The 16959-nt window shown below is 39.6% G+C and overlaps 1 long non-coding RNA gene across 7 annotated transcripts in view; it reads left to right on the forward strand.

The window, feature by feature from the left end:
- Positions 1-6689: 6689 nt before the first annotated feature.
- The window catches only part of LOC143663174 (uncharacterized), a 169759-nt gene continuing 159489 nt past the window's right edge, over positions 6690-16959 (forward strand). For 2 of the 7 annotated variants that reach the window (XR_013165840.1, XR_013165842.1), the window contains exons 1-3: positions 6690-7067; positions 8642-8710; positions 14411-14491. This is a non-coding gene — a long non-coding RNA (uncharacterized LOC143663174). Of the gene's footprint in view, positions 7068-8641; positions 8711-14410; positions 16018-16959 lie in introns of those variants that run through there. The other 5 variants (XR_013165844.1, XR_013165843.1, XR_013165841.1 and 2 more) reach the window with 4 other exon arrangements.

Here is a 16959-nt window from a genome sequence, read left to right on the forward strand (position 1 = left end):
ATGAGGAAGCTGCAATAACAAGGGCCATAGGGCAGTAGCTATTCAAGAAACATGGAATGTGGTGGGTGCTATGGATTATCTCACTTCACCCTCCTTCTGTAGGGTGCCCTCCTGTACTGCAGAGGCTAGAAAGCTAAACACTACATTTCCCAGACCTCCTCGCATTTAGGTTCCAAATGTAATGTGAGTTATGCCAAACAGATGCACTTATGCAAGATTTAGGAGATAAAAGTAAGGAGGAGGCTAGATTTCTCGCTGCTTCTGCTGTTTCTTCCAGCAAGCACAGTCATAGACACATAGAGTGAACCTGTGGCATCATCCCTGCTCAGTCTTTGTGAGTGTCAAGAGACAGAGCACAAAGCACCCCTTTTGCTGGTGTGAATCTCAGAAGTAGGATGGCTCCATTGCAGTTGTGGCAGTGATGCCTTCCTGATGCCTAGATTGCAGCAAAAGTGGTGGGTCCCTGAACTCAGTAGTTCCAGTGATGGTTCTCTGGTTTCCCACCTTCTTGTTTGTGGAGATGTAGCAGCTCTCTTAGCAGGCCAGTTCTGCAGTGTTATTCTGAAAGTCATCTCTCAAGGTCCAACGGAGAGCCTTCTCTTCTAACAATTGTGTAAGCACCAAATTCCTTTCTGCTTTCAGTAGTGGAGTGGTTTCTATTTACTGCAGTTGACCCCATCTGATATGCTGAATATACAGGACTGAGAGATTTGATGGCCAATTGAATGGGGTGTGAAAGAAGGGGATGACTGGCAGTGAGAAAATAGGAGACAACTATATTCAACGATTCCAGCTAACTTCATGTGGCCATCAGTCAAAATAGGGAATCATGCAGAAGGTGGAGATTTTAGCAATTAGCAGAGGAGACATCACAGGAGTTGGTTGAAACAGGCATCCAGCAATGGGGTAGGCAGTTAAAAATAGGCCATTACTGACTGAGAGGAGAACAGGAGGAGATTCATTCCAGAACCTGAGTGGCACTTTTACTGCAATGCATTATTGACTCATGCTTTCAAGTCCAATTCTTGAATGAAGAGTCATATAAAATAGCCACAGTGGAGAGTTAGTGGAATTCACACGCAAACATGTCTGTCCCGAGTGGTGATTTTCTCCTCATGTCTGACTATTCAGAATGCTATCTTCCTGTTGGAATCACCTTTCTTAACTTAGGTAAGGCTAGTGCTTTCCTTTTTAAAAAAGAATAGTAGGTACAGTGCTTTCTTTCAAGCCATAATTGACACAGTATTGTTCAAATAAAGAACATTAATTTCTTGGCTCATGCACTGCCCACCCCTAAAAAAAAAAGTCAAATAAAAGAACATTCTAACCTCAACTGATTGCTTTGGTAATGACATCCCGCCTATGTACCAGTGGTTCACATGATCCCTCCACTCAAAAATATTAAATGTATCATTGTACATATTTTTAACAACAAACTTGGACAAGTAGTGAAATTTTCTCTTTTTTTATTCTTCTTTTAGCCATTTCTTTTGGTTTAAGCAGCTGTTTCTGTTTTTCTTTAATGCAGTAGCCAAATTTCCATGGTTGCAGCAGTAGAAAGGTAAATGGACCTCAGTTCCCCTCCTTTGAAGTCTTTAGACAAAATACAACCTATCACTGCAAACCTGATATGAAAATACGTGATTTTTCATTTTTACTATAAAATTTAGGGATTCACACAATTGTCATCAAGAGTGTACCTAAGTGAGAGAGTGTCTTAATAGATATGAGAATAAGGAGTGGGAGGTAAAAGCAGAAGTATTTGCAATCTATTATAAATATTGAAGTATTTTTTAAAGTACAAAAAATACCCTTCTTGCCTGCCATGTGGGAGACCCAGGTTTGATTCCTGACCCATGCACTTCCCAAACAAACAAACAAAGAAACCAACAAAAACAAACAAACAAAAAATTCAACAAATGGTGCTGCAATAACAGGATACGCACATGGTAAAAGAATGAAACGTGACCCCACGATACAGCATACAAAAAATATATATATTTATTTATAAAATTTATTTAAAATAAAAATAAAAATTATATTTATAAATATAAATAAAATTTTATATAAAAAATGTATATATGTACTCTTGGTATTCAAGATGCATTTGAGCCTGCTTTATTGTAGCATTGGTGACATTCAGTTAAAATTAATTAGATGCAAATATTTATGTTCAACGGGAGTATGAGCCCCCTCCTGGGTGGCAAAAACCAGCTCCATGTAGAGGTCCACAGGGTAGGCACTCAAAGAATGCATGGATGATGAATGATGGATGATGGAAGAATGAAAAGTTTTTCAAATGGCGGTCAAGGGACTATGTTTTAGTTCTGACTCTGCTTCAGTTTCCTCAGCTTTGAACAAGCTCCCGAGATACAAGTTGTATTATTTTTAAGAAGAGCTTCTTATGTGTAAACATTCTTGATCTCTAATTGGAAAAGATAAAGGATTTCTTTTCCTAAAGTTTTTGAATTATAGCTGTTTAATGAATTTGGTTTCATTCAGCCTACAACAGGGAGATGGATTGAATCACCTCTACAGGTTTTTATGGAGTCTGTAGAAGTGGGATTCTATTATCTCTCCCGTATCCTGACATCTGTATCAGGATTGCCAGGTGTAGAGCCCCATTCCGGAAATGATTTTGGCCATTGAATTGTTTCTATTTTCTTCTTGTTTACCATAAGGATATTTCCCCTTTCCAGGGGGATTTTCTGAAAAGGTCATGAAACCACTCCAGAAAACTGTCCTCTTGCTAAATGGCAATGATAGCCTCCCACTCTGGCTGGCAACCAGAAGCTACTGCCGTCAGAACTGGACAGAATGGGGAGAGTAGGCTACTTAGTTGGCCAAGGCAAGAGGGAAAGTCCAGGCTCCTCTGATAACATCAGGATTGCAGCAAAATGTCTTAAATGGAAGTAATGATTAGGCAGAACATCCACTGAGACCTTGCTAAAGCAGCAAAGGGTAAAGGAAGCATCTTGTGAGCAGCTCTGGGATTATAGAAAAGGAGTTCCAAAATGCTTCAAAAGCATCCTAAAGCAATACCTTCCTAGATGATCTCGTGCCCTTTTGAATCAGTGCCAACCCTGCTATAGACACAGTGAATAACTTTGGATAGAGCTATGACTATTTAAAACAACCTAGTTGTTCTAGTTTGCTAGCTGCCGGAATGCAATATACCAGAAATGGAATGGCTTTTTAAAAGGGGAATTTAATAAGTTGCAAAGTTTACAGTTCTAAGGCCATGAAAATGTCCAAATTAAACAAGCATATAAAAATGTCCAAATTAAGGCACCAACAAGAGGTTATTTTCACTCAAGAAAGGCTGATGAAGTTCAGGTTTCTCTCTCATCTGGAAAGGCACATGGAGAACATGGTAACATCTGTTGACTTTCTCTCCAAGCCTAATGAAGCTCCCCCAGAGGCATTTTCCTCCTTCATCTCCAAAGGTCTCTGGCCGTGTGGACTCTCGTGGTTCTAGTAGTTCCCTAGAAGGGACTCTCTCCAAAGTATTTCCTCTTTTAAGGGATTCTAGTCCAGACCCACCTGGAATGGGTGGAGTCACATCTCCATTTAATCAAAAGTTAATACCCACAATTGGGTGTGCCACATCTACATGGAGATAATCTAATCAAAATATTCCAACCTCGCATTATCGAATAGGGATTAAAAGAAACGGTTGCTCCCACAAGATTGGATCAGCATTAAAACATGGCTTTCCGGGGGCACATAATCCTTTCAAACTACCACACTAGTCAGTCATCATTTCTTAAATACTTTGAGTCTCTGCCATGTGACAGATACCGGGCTTGGTGTTGGTCTCAGGAGAATGAATGAAAACACAATCCATAGAGGAACTGATGGTCTGGTTGGGTAAGCAGAGACATGCACAACCAAATAATTTAATAGCATAAGGGTCTTGTTGTGCCTAGGAATTCTGAAGAAGGAACAATTCGTTCGCATTCTTGTAAGTGCTGCCACTTCCCTCACTCTGTGTGCTGGCAGGGCTGGTGTCTATGTGCCTTCTGATCTCACAACCTACTCTGCTTGTGTGAGTGGCACTAAGCAACTCTGACCACAGCACTCTCCTGCCAGGTCCTTCTGGTACTCTCCATCACCCATCAAATAAAGATCTAACTCCTTAGCATGACAGACAAGCCCTGCCCCACTTAGGTTTCAGTTTTGCTTTCTCATATCACTTGGTCCATAATTATCTCAGCCCCCTAATTCATGGTGCTCTTTTCATGTTTCACTGTTTTTGGTCCCTTGTAAAAGATGCTGTGGAGACCTTGTTCATGTCCAGGACACATTCACATCTATACACTAATGAGTGCTGCAAACACCTGCAGCTCTTCCCTGCCTGTGGGATCACTGGGTAGGTCAAACTGGAAGTGTTCCTGGAAACTGCTTCCCATCCCAGAGACTTTGCCTTTCTGTGGACTAATGCTTTACATTGACCCCCAAAGCTGCCCAGCCTGATTGAGCTCAAATTGCCCATAGTAGCTACCTTCTTCATAATGCACCCTTTTACCATTCCCCATTGCATTCTCTACTCCCCTGCTACTATTATCTGGGACCATCTCTCAGCTTAATCTCTTGAATTCAAATTCCTATCTCTGGGTCTACTTAGGGAGGAACCCAAATCACACCACCTCTCCTGTCTTCCCCATCTCACTCCTTCCCCCACTTCTCTCCAGACAAATGAGCTCCTCATTTTTGAAGGGGCTGCCAGACAATCACTTCCTCTTGATGCCTTCTCCCTTGCACCATGCTCTACTATCAACAGTGTGAAGGCCTCCTTCCCCTGAGATCCTCTGCCCTTTACATAGACCTCTCATATGGCGAGCATCACGTGGCATTGCAATTATATGTAGACATATTTGGTTCCCACTAGGTATCATGAAATAGTAATGTTTGTAAACCTAGGCTCTACCAGAGTGACTAGGACAGAGTAGATGCCTAATCAATAGTTGATGAATGAATAAACGACCCTTCTGCCATGGTTTCCTGGACATAATCCTTGTGGACACTGCTAGAAGTTGGAAGCCATGTTCCTGATCTCTGAGCCAAAGGGAATTCTTACTGTGCCTTGAGAAGAAGTTAAGAAACCTCTACTTGCCTCTCCCTCAGGAGATTCAGATTGCCATCTAATTACAGAAGAGGGGCTCCCTTACAAGGCAAGGCAAGGCAAGTCTCCAAACTGACTTGTTCAGACCATTAGGAATCCATGGAGGGAATTCCACATTCCATGGCTGTGAAAATGAGTGACCAAAGCCTGAGGGCTGGTGCAAAGAGTTTTGAAACCCAGCTAAATTGCTGCAGATAAGCCTGAGGCATCTCAAAGATGCCATCAGTCCATAAGAAAGCTGCCATCCCTGCAGCTTTTATTATAGGGTAACAGAGAAAACCAGCTCCTGTTCGCCTAGTTAACTGAAGTCTGAATAAATAGCCCCAAAGGAGATGCAATCCTACAGAGGAATCCAAAACTGTTGGATGAGCAGGCAGCTGGTCTTGTGGGAAGGTTGGTTTCAGTGACTTTCTGTGCTTTGCCTGTGGTGTTATTTTAGAATCTTACTGCCAAGGAAGGCCTGATCCCCTCTGAAGACCCAGGACTACAGGAATCAAAGGAGCAGCCTGATCCCTGCAATGTTAGACTTCAAACAAACAAACAAAAGCACAAATTCCAGAGGCATGAGAAAGAAAGTTGGTTTTCTCTGCTGTGCAGAAATGGAAATGAACTAAACAGTTTGGAGTGTAAGTAATTGGCCATTGGCATAGGAAAATGAACCTGGGTTCAACCATGTGGTTAGTGGAAAATAAGAAAAAATCAAAGAGGATTTGAAGAAAAGGAGAAGAAGGGGAACGTTGATGAAAAGGGGCAAGCAGAGGCACCAGGTTGCCAGGGAAGGGGGTCAGTAGCATTTGATAAGGGCTGCCATATGCCAGGCAGGCAGCAATATTTTATTTTTCATATCAGTTCTTTGAGCTCTTATTATAGCCATTTTACAGATGGAAAGATAGAAGCTCAGAGAGGTTAAATGACTTCCCAAGGTCTCCCAGCCAGAAGGTAGTAAACTTAGGAATGAAATCTAGGTCACATGCTAAGAAGAATTTGAAAATAATTCATACCCAGTTCAGAATTCAAGATATGACCATCACTGTTTGATCTTGGTCACATGCTCAACACGATCAGAAACCACACCATAACTCAAAAGCTCTGTGTGCATGGCATGCTTTCCTCCTTGGTGTATGTGTTTAATCTTGTGCCTTTGGGTGCATTGTGAGGTAGTCATGGTGCCTACCATAGGAGAAAGGAGAGGAAAAGGGTCTTTAAGAAGACTGAGTTTAAAGTGGTCTAATGTTTGGAAAATCACCCGTGTGTTTGAGAGAAGAGCAGAGAGGGGAGGAAGGAAGAAAGGGAAGGGGGAGGGAGATTATCTGCAAGCACAGATTTAAATTTTCTTACTTCCTAATAGTGGTTAGGACCAGAAAGAGATACTGAAGTACCACAGGATTGGCAAGTACTGCCCTAGTTTCAATCCAGCCCAATGTAGGAAGGCTTAGAGTTATGTCACGAGAAAGTCTCTTGTTACCACCCTAAAACCAGAACAAAAAAATTGGGAGGAGACTTCCATCTTGACAGCCGTGATTTCCAAAGAAGCTCGCTAGTCTTATGACTGTTATGTCTCAAGTGTCACAATTATGTAACCCGCTGACATTAAAAAATGTCCTCAAATCCATCACATAGGATTATGAAGACAATGCATATTAGTTTTAGTAAAAGGATATAGAAGGCTAAAAGGAGGGACCGTTCTCATTGAAGAGCATAGAGAAGAGAAAGAACGCCTGGCCCAGAGTACTGGACTTGTGGGTTCCAGGTCTGGCTCCTTCACTGGTTGGCTGCATGGACTTGGCACAGTATCCCTACCTCCTGGGTACTCCTCTGCTTGCGTGAGGGAGCTGTGCTAGATGGCACAGAAGGGATTCTCCGGAGTCCATGGTCTAAGGGGGTATCAAGAGGCTTTCAAAGAGGCTGTCAGTGTTTACTGGAGATGTCCCACTAAAAGATGGTGAGTCTGAAACCAATACAAAAGCTATCTTTTTTTTTTGCATGGGCAGGTACCAGGAATTAAACTCATGTCTCTGGCATGGTAGGCAAGAACTCTGCCTGCTGAGTCTCTGGGGCCCACCCTCAAAAGCTATCTTTATTTCTATTCATTCCAAACCCCTCTAATCTGGGTTCTATCAAATGAAAAAGAGAGAAAGTGTTATCAAGAGATAACCAAAAATAAAGAAAAGAGCTAATAAAAAAAATGAGATTAATGTCTTTTTGCAAATTAAGTAACAAAACTGGGTCCTTCAGTGCACTGGAAGTGTTCATTTTGGGTGGCACTGTTGTACTGTGGAAAGAACACAGGTTTCGAATCCAGAAGACCTATATTTGAATCATAGCTTAATCACTTAGGATATGAGCAACTGCAAGTAAATCTCTTCAGCTCCTTGAGCTTCAGTTTCCTTGTGTAGCAAACGAGGATAATTGTTGCAATAATCATAACAGCTGCTGTTTACTGAGTACTTTATGTCCAGGTTTATGTGGGAAGCCCCTTGTATTATGTTGCTAGATCCATCCACAGCTGTATGAATTAGCTATTACTGCCCCCATTTTACCAGCAAGGAAATTGAGGCTCACCAAGTCTAAGCAACAGCTAATACGCTGGGATACAAACCCTATTTGGTATAACTCTGAAGCCTATTCTACCTACCCTCCTATACTTCCCCCAAAAGATAATAAGATAGATCAAATTAGATAATATTTTAAAAGATACTGTGTGAATGTAATGCAATGTTCGTTATTAATACAATGATAATAGTAATAATACAGTAGCAACAGCAATGGTGAATTTTCAAATGAGCATAATCGAAGTGAGTATCTAATAGGAAATATATATATGCATATATCATTTGAATAGCTAATCAAGCAGGGACTAGATGATGTCCCTGAGCTATTCAGATTCTCAGGGCTTCCCTCATCATTTCATCCTTGAATGTCTAAGCTTCTGGGCTCAGAAAACAGTTTGCCTGCAAATAAATACTGATATCTAAGAAACAGGGCAGAGCATATATAGAACATGATGAAACCTCTTTGTGCAGTACAGTTTATCACCGAAAGTGCCATCTGGCCAAGCATGTCAGAAAATAACCAGAGATCACCAGTTAGCAAATTTTACCTCATTAAAAATCAAGCAATTAAAACTCAATATTCTATCAGTATAGTAATTCCGAATCACAGAATAAAGTTGTGGCAAACCATTCCTCTGAGTCATTGAGGCCAATAGAGGACCTCTCTGACCTTTTAGAACTTGGTTACATGAATTTGACATTGAACCTTAGTGTGGAGGGACGGGGCAAAACCTCCTTTAAAAGAGGATGTGGGAAACCACACTAGAGGAGCAGGTGGCACGATTAGCCCCTCTGAGGCTAACAGTGCCCATTTGAGGACTCTAATTCTCAATCACTAATTACTCTGATTTCTTAAATTCCCTTAAAAAGTCCTGGTACTTTTCAAATCTGTTAGAGACAAGCACAGAACACAAAACATGAAAGGGACCTGATACTCATCTGATCAAACCTTCTCCTTTCACAGGTGAGAGAACCAAAGCCCAGAGAGGTACAGTCTGAAGGCCTCAAGCCTCGTCAGAGCCAGAGGTAGAAGGTGAATATAAATCTCCTACTTTCTGTATGGTGTGTTCCTAGCATATGATGCTACCTCATCCCATTGTTCAGCTTGCATGCCCCACACTAACCTTTTAACTGGATGCATGTATCCACCCAATTACTGGAAGGATCACAGAGTATTATTCCTATGAAATAGATAGTACATTTTTGTAGGTACAATTCTAAGCACTTTATACACTTCAACCCATGAATCCTTATAACCCTAGAAGATCAGTGTACTATTTATTAGCCTTAGTTGACAAAGACACAGAGAGGTTAAGTAATTTGTCCAAGACCACACAGCTAGCAAGTGGTAGAGCCAGATTTAAATGCAGGCCAGCTAGCTACAGTGTTCATGCTTTTACCCCATAGAGATGTATATAGGTGGTGAATCGTTGCTTCTGGAGAGGAGAAGTGGGAGACTAGGCATTTGGGATGGGAAGATTTCCTTTTCCAGAAAACCTCCAGTCTGTTTACATTCTTTGCCAAATGAATATGTTACCTATTCAGTAAACAAATAAATAGAAACTAAAATAGCTCTAAAGGCCTTGTTGGCCAAAATATCTTAATTCAAGTTAATAAATAATGTATTATACACTTACTGCATATAAGGCACTGTACAAGGTATAGTGGGATATACAAAAATGATGAAACCATACGCTTTGCTCTTAAAGGGTAAATGGAAGACTTTCAGCTTTGTTTCTGTAAACACAAAGCCAAGAGGAAGAGCTGCTTTTTGGGGGAAATGAAAGATGATGCCTAAAGTATATTGTTGTTGATTTAACAAACACTTTTATGACATTTACTCTGGGCCAGGGATGATTTGATTTAAGTGCTCTTTACCAGTATTAACCCATTAATCTTCAAAACAAATCTAAGGTCTCATATTATTTTTATCTTCATTTTACATCTGTGAAATCTGAGGCACAGAAAGATTAAGTAACTTGACTAAAGTTATGCAATGGTAAGTGGCAAAGCTCAGATCACCTGATTTCAGAGACCATGCTTGTAACCAGTCCACTTTGTGTCTCTGAAGGCTGATTTATAAAACTTCCTTTATTTATTATTCAATATTCAATCCCCACTGGAAAAAGCATAAGTCAGGATTAAGAGCGGGATAATTGGGCATCCAGTCCTACCCACCCATAATTATGACCTCAGGCTGTCTCAACCTGAACTTGACCACTTAACTTGTTGGATGACATTGAGTCTGTCACTTGTCTATGGGCTTCCATTTTTTCATTCTTACTGTGGAAAGAATGAAATGTTCCCTACTTACTTCATGTTTTAGTTTCCTGATTGCTAAAGCAATGGGTTAACTTAAACAACCAAGATTTATTGACTCACAGTTGGCAGATTGGAGAAGTTTAAAATTAAGGCATCATCAAGGCAATGCTTTCTCCCCAAAGACTGGCATTCTGGAGCTGGCTGCTTGTGATCTTTGGTCCTTGGTTTTTCTGTCACATGGCAGCCTCTTCTGGCTTCTCAATTCCATTAACTTCCAGCTTCTGTTGCTCCCTCTGTGGCTTTTTCTGTCTGCCATTCAGTCTTTTTATAAAGGACTCCAGTAATCTAAATGAAAGCCTATCCTTATTCATTTGGGTCACTTTTTTTTCTTTTTGAACATTTTTTATTGCGAAATAAAACATACATACAGACTTCCGGAGAAGATGGCGGCTTAGTAAGACGCGCGGGTCTTAGTTCCTCCTCCAGAAAAGCAACTAAAGAAACAGAAACAATACAAAACAGCTCCCGGAGTCACGACAGAGACCAAAAAAGACAGCGTACCCCATTCTGGAACGGCTGAACGGGTAGGGAGAATCCACTGCTGTGAGATACACGAGGGGCGCACGTTTTCCCGGCTGGGGTGGCTGGCGTCTGGGGTCCCCTCCACGCACGTGGCTCCCCGGTCTGACTGGGAACATTGGATAGCGGGGCCCTCCCGTCACGCTTGGCGTCTCAGGCCAGCTGGGCAATTAGGACCGGCACTCCCCCAAGCCACGGCCAGCGACCCCCGCCTCCACGCGCGGTTTCCCGGGCCGACTGCCCCGCAGACAAACGACCGCCACGAGCGCCACCTACTGGGCAGGAAAAGAAAAACAGAGCCCAGAGATTCCACAGAAAAACCTTTCAACCAGCTGGGTCCCACACCCAGGGAGATCTGATCAAATGCCCAGACACCAGCAGAAAATAATGGATGACGCTCGGAAAATTGAAGATATGGCCCAATCAAAGGAACAAACCAATAGTTCAAATGAGATACAGGAGCTGAGACAACTAATGCTGAATATACGAACAGAAATGGAAAAACTCTTCAAAAACCAAATCAATAAATTGAGGGAGGACATGAAGAAGATATGGGCTGAACAAAAAGAAGAAATAGAAAATCTGAAAAAACAAATCACAGAACTTGTGGGAGTGAAGGACAAAGAAGAAAAAATGGAAAAAACAATGGATACCTACAATGGTAGATCTAAAGAGACAGAAGCTACAATTAGTGAACTGGAGGATGGAACAACTGAATTCCAAAAAGAAACAGAAACTATAGGGAAAAGAATGGAAAAACTTGAGCAGGGAATCAGGGAACTGAATGACAATATGAAGCGCACAAATATACGTGTTGTGGGTGTCCCAGAAGGAGAAGAGAAGGGAAAAGGAGGAGAAAAACTAATGGAAGAAATTATCACTGAAAATTTCCCAACTCTTATGAAAGACCTAAATATACAGATCCAAGAAGTGCAGCGCACCCCAAAGAGAATAGACCCAAATAGGCGTTCTCCAAGACATTTACTAGTTAGAATGTCAGAGGTCAAAGAGAAAGAGAGGATCTTGAAAGCAGCAAGAGAAAAACAATCTGTCACATACAAGGGAAACCCAATAAGACTATGTGTAGATTTCTCAGCAGAAACCATGGAAGCTAGAAGACAGTGGGATGATATATTTAAATCACTAAAAGAGAAAAACTGCCAACCAAGACTCCTATATCCAGCAAAATTGTCCTTCAAAAATGAAGGAGAAATTAAAACATTTATAGACAAAAAGTCACTGAGAGAATTTGTGACCAAGAGACCAGCTCTGCAAGAAATACTAAAGGGAGCACTAGAGTCAGACACGAAAAGACAGAAGAGAGAGGTATGGAGTAAAGTGTAGAAAGAAGGAAAATCAGATATGATATATATAATACAAAAGCCAAAATGGTAGAGGAAAATATTATCCAAACAGTAATAACACTAAAAGTTAATGGACTGAATTTCCCAATCAAAAGACATAGAATGGCAGAATGGATTCAGCTTTAAGACAAGATAAACTTATGAACCATGTAATAACATGGATGGACCTAGAGAATATTATGCTGAGTGAATCCAGCCAAAAAGTAAAGGACAAATACTGTATGGTCCCACTGATGTGAACGGACATTCGAGAATAAACTTGAAATATGTCATTGGTAACAGAGTTCAGCAGGAGTTAGAAACAGGGTAAGACAATGGGTAATTGAAGCTGAAGGGATACAGACTGTGCAACAGGACTAGATACAAAAACTCAAAAATGGACAGCACAATAATACCTAATTGTAAAGTAATCATGTTAAAACACTGAATGAAGCTGCATCTGAGCTATAGGTTTTTGTTTTGTTTTGTTTTGTTTTGTTTTGATTTTACTATTATTACTTTTATTTTTTTCTCTATATTAACATTCTATATCTTTTTCGGTTATGTTGCTAGTTCTTCTAAACCAATGCAAATGTACTAAGAAATGATGATCATGCATCTATGTGATGATGTTAAGAATTAATGATTGCATGTGTAGAATGGTATGATCTCTAAATGTTGGGTTAATTTCTTTTTTTCCGTTAATTAAAAAAAAAAAAAAAAGAGAGAAGGGATAATTGGAGATGAAGGGATACAGACTGTACAACGGGACTGGATATAAAAACTCAGAAATGGACAGCACAATACTACCCAATTGTAATGCAATTATATTAAAACACTGAATGAAGCTGCATGTGAGGTATAGGTTTTTTGTTTTTGTTTTTTTTGTTTTTTTTTCTTTCTATTATTGTTTTAATTCTTATTCTGTTGTCTTTTTATTTCTTTTTCTAAATTGATGCAAATGTACTAAGAAATGATGAATATGCAACTATGTGATGTTATTAAGAATTACTGATTGTACATGTAGATTGGAATGATTTCTAATTGTTTTGTTAATTCTTTTTTTAATTAATAAAAAAAAAAAAAAAAAAAAAACATACATACAAGAAAGCCATATATTTCAAAGTACATTTTAACACATTTGAACAGATTTCAAACTTTGGTTGAAATTCTACAATTTTGGATTTTTCCTTCTATTTGCTCCAAGACACTGTTGACTAAAAGAAGTATCAGTATAATGATTTAGCAGCCATACTGATTTCTTAAATCCTATCTTCTCTGTTATAACTCCTGCTTCTCCTTTGATCCTTCTCCCAATTTTTAGCCATTTTTGGGCTTGCCCATTCGAACTTTTTCATGTTGAAAAGGGGTGTCAAGAACATGGGATGGGGGATATAACTAGTTGATGTTCTTGGAGAAACTGACCCCTTGGGGTTTCAGGACTTATCTGGCCTAGGAACCATATGAAGATTTTAGGTTTCTGAAAAGTAAATGTAGTGCATGCAACTTTTTAGGATCTCAGATAGAGCCTTGGGTTTTTTTTAGTGTTAACAGGGATAATGTTATATGGGGTTTGGCAAACTATGGCAGTTAGCAATATCTAGCTGAAGCTTGTGTAAGAATAACCTCCAGAAGAGCCTCTCGGCTCTGTTTGCACTCTCTTAGCCATTGATATCTTATCTTATCCCTCCTTTTGGCCAAGCAGTCATTGTCAATCCCATGGTGCCAGGGCCAGGTTCAACCCTGGGAGTCATTTGGGTCCCATTTGAACTGAAGTAACATCTTGAAGAGATCCTATTTATAATGGGTCCACACCCACAGGAATAGATTAAGTTTAAGAACATGTTCTTCTGGAATACATAGCTCCAGGCCCCATACTTCATAAAGTTATAGTGAAGATGAGAGAGATAATTTATGTGAAAGTGATATTTCAAATGTTATTTTTGAATATATAATGCATCACATGTCAAAACACAAATAATAGTGGAATGCTATACAGTAAGGATACCATCTCCTTGTCACTCTTGTCTACCAGGCTTCTAGATATTATCATTATTATTTTTTCTTTCTCCTTTCAGAAGTATTTAATGCTTATATAAGCATATGTGCACAAGTATTTTTCTCTTTTCTCTTTTTACATAAATGGTGGCATGTTATCATTCTCTTCTATTCTTTTTTTCCCCATTTACTACATAACTTGGACATGATTCTATATGTGTCTGTATATCTGCCTCAGTTTTAAAAGGCTGTTAATATTTCATTTGTGGGTTTTCCAAATTTCTTTTATCAATATCCCTCTTGATGGATATTTAGATTGTTTCTGATCTTTTACTTTTTTGAATCAATGCCATCAATATCATTGGACATTCTCTGTGGATGTGCTTTGAAAAGCATTTTTAAGGTATTATAACATACATGGTCATAATATGCAATATTATGGTCCTAATATCTATGCAATAATATGCATAATGTGGTCCTAAGGCAAATGCATATATTACTCTATTTAAGAAAGGAAATAAAAAATATTAATTACAATAATTTTTTCTCAGATCTTGAGATTTGCAAGTTCTCTGCCCCAGACACCTGCAGAAGCTCATAGTCATTCTTGAACACTCAACTGATTTGACCAGGTGACTCAACTCTTCAAGCATTTCTACTGATCATAGGAATAAGAACCATGAACTAATCACAAAATTTCATTTTTCAATCTTCATACCATCAAAGGAACTCAAAGTCCTAGGTTTGACCCTTACTTTCTGTTCTAGTGTGCTAGCTGCCAGAATGCAATATACCAGAAATGGAATGGCTTTTTAAAAAGGAAATTTAATAAATTGCTAGTTTACAGTTCTAAGGCCATGGAAATGTCTAGATTAAAGCAAGTCTATAAAAAATGTCCAAATTAAGGCACCAACAAGAGGTTACCTTCACTCAGGAAAGGCCGATGGTGTTCAGGATTTTCCTCTCAGCTGGAAAGGCACATGGCAAACATGGCAACGTCTGCTAGTTTTCTCTCCAGACTTCTGGTTTCATGAAGCATTCTCCTTCTTCATCTCTAAAGGTCTTGTCTCTCTTCAAAATACTTCCTCTTTTAAAAGATTCCAGTAAACTAATCAAGATCCACCTGGAATCTTCCTCTAATCCAAGATTAATACCCATAGTTGGGCAAGTCATATCTCTGAAGATAATCTAATCAAGAGATTCTAATTTACATTATGGAATAGGGATTAAAGGAAATGGTTATGGTAGCTCAGAAGGCAGAATTCTCGCCTCCCATGCTGGAGACCTAGGTTCAATTCCTGGTGCCTGCCCATGCAAAAGAAAAAAAATAAGACTGCTCCCACAAGATTAGCTCAGAATTAAAGCATGACTTTTCTAGGGCACATAATCCTTTTAAACCAGCACACTCTCTCAGAAAATACTGAGAGTCATGTTTTAACTAGCATAGTGGAAATGAGTGTGAGTAATTTGGTCAGACCACCTGAATTTCAATCTTGGCTTTACCACTTTCTAGATATGGAACCAGAAAATATTACTTACCCTTCCGTGCCTCAATTTCCTCATCTGTAAAATGGGAACAGTAATAATAGGCCTACTTATGTGATTTATCTGAGGCTCAAATAGGATAATCTATGTAATGTACCTAGCACAGTATGTGGCATATAGTAGGGATTTAATCAGTTTCAACCATGATAATGATGATGATGAGACTCTTCTGAGACTATTTCCTTCATCTTTAAAGCAAGAGGCTTGGATTAGATGATTTACAGAGTCTCTAACCAAGGAAGGCACAGTCTTCTCTTCGTTTTGTCAATGGGTGAAGTGAGGAAAGGGATGATTGAATCTGAGGTTCACAGAATGAAAAAAAAAACAGTACCCTGGGTGAAAATGGGTGAGTTCCATTTTTGAAGCAACAAGCCTGCTGTACTCTTCTGGTCCATACTACAGGGCTCAAATCTCTAGTGCTCTGGAGCCTTCCTGTACCAACTTGTATGGACTCCTATTGCTGATTGTTAAATTTGGGGGGATGCTGATTGTTAAATTTTGGGGGATGTTGGCAAGCCAGATGTTACACACGACCACTATTAAAATTAAATTACATACATTTATAAATTAAATAAATTACATTAAAATTGAAGTGATAAATATGCAAAACCCATCACTTTCTAATTATTTTACTTCATTTTACTATTATCTATGTGCTTAAGGTTATTTGCACAGATTGTACTTGTATGGTGAAAATACTATATACAATGTGCTTCTGTGCATCTCTTCCCAACTCTCAACTCCTCTTACAGTGATGTCATTAGTAGCTTGAAATCAACCAGGGTGGAAATAGTTACACTACAGATATAGGCTGTTCTAGTTTGCTAGCTGCCCGAAAGCAATATACGAGAAACAGAATGACCTTTAAAAGAAGAAATTTAATAACTTGCTAGTTTACAGTTCTAAAGCTGAGAAAATGTCCCAATTAAAACAAGTCTATAGAAATGTCCAATCAAAGGCATTCAGGAAAGGATACCTTGGTTCAAGAGGCCAGTGACGTTCAGTGTTTCTCTCTCACCTGGAAAGGCATATGGCAAACATGGCAGCGCCTGCTGGCTTTCTCTCAGGGCCTTTTGTTTCATGTATTTCCCCGGGAGGTGTTTTCCTTCTTCATTTCCAAAAGTCGCTGGCTGGTGGACTCTCTGCTTTGTGGTTTTGTGGCGTTCTCAGCTCTCAGAATCTCCTCGTTCTCCCGTCCTTCTCAAAAGGAACTTTCTACCTCATGGTTCTGCAGTGTTCTGAAACTTTCTCCAACATGCTTCCTCTTTTAAAAGATTCCAGTAAACTAATCAAGACCCACCCGGAATGGGTGGAGACATGTCTCCATCTAATCAAGTTTAATACCCACACTTGTCTGAGTCACATCTCTATGGAGATAATCTAATCAAAGTTTATACCATACAGTACAGGGATTAGAAGAAACGGCTGTCTTTATAAAATGGGATTAGGATTAAAGCATGGCTTTTCTAGGATACATAAATCCTTTCAAACCAGCATATAGGCAAACAGTACAGATCAGCCCCTTCATCTCTCCATTCCCCCACCCCTAAATTGG

The sequence above is a fragment of the Tamandua tetradactyla genome, chromosome 19 (assembly GCF_023851605.1).
Source record: "Tamandua tetradactyla isolate mTamTet1 chromosome 19, mTamTet1.pri, whole genome shotgun sequence".
In the NCBI taxonomy this organism is placed as follows: Eukaryota; Metazoa; Chordata; class Mammalia; order Pilosa; family Myrmecophagidae; genus Tamandua; species Tamandua tetradactyla.